This window comes from Penaeus monodon, chromosome 27, assembly GCF_015228065.2.
Source record: "Penaeus monodon isolate SGIC_2016 chromosome 27, NSTDA_Pmon_1, whole genome shotgun sequence".
In the NCBI taxonomy this organism is placed as follows: domain Eukaryota; kingdom Metazoa; phylum Arthropoda; class Malacostraca; order Decapoda; family Penaeidae; genus Penaeus; species Penaeus monodon.
In genome coordinates this window covers 23,678,138-23,678,340 of record NC_051412.1, presented here as the reverse complement: position 1 = coordinate 23,678,340, position 203 = coordinate 23,678,138, and positions in this window count along the sequence as shown.

Below are 203 nucleotides of genomic sequence, written 5' to 3'. Positions count from 1 at the left end.
ACAGTTGGTATTACATATCTTTACCAAAACCATCGCTTTTATACAAGACGCAACACCTATTTAACCCTAACACCTTTTTCCTTCACTTAAGCATGATTCATCTTTACTTATGATTACACTTACTCACCTTGGCTTATCCTTGGAACGATGACATAAGATTCACTCATGATTGATGTTATCTGTACTGTTAGCTAAAGACAACT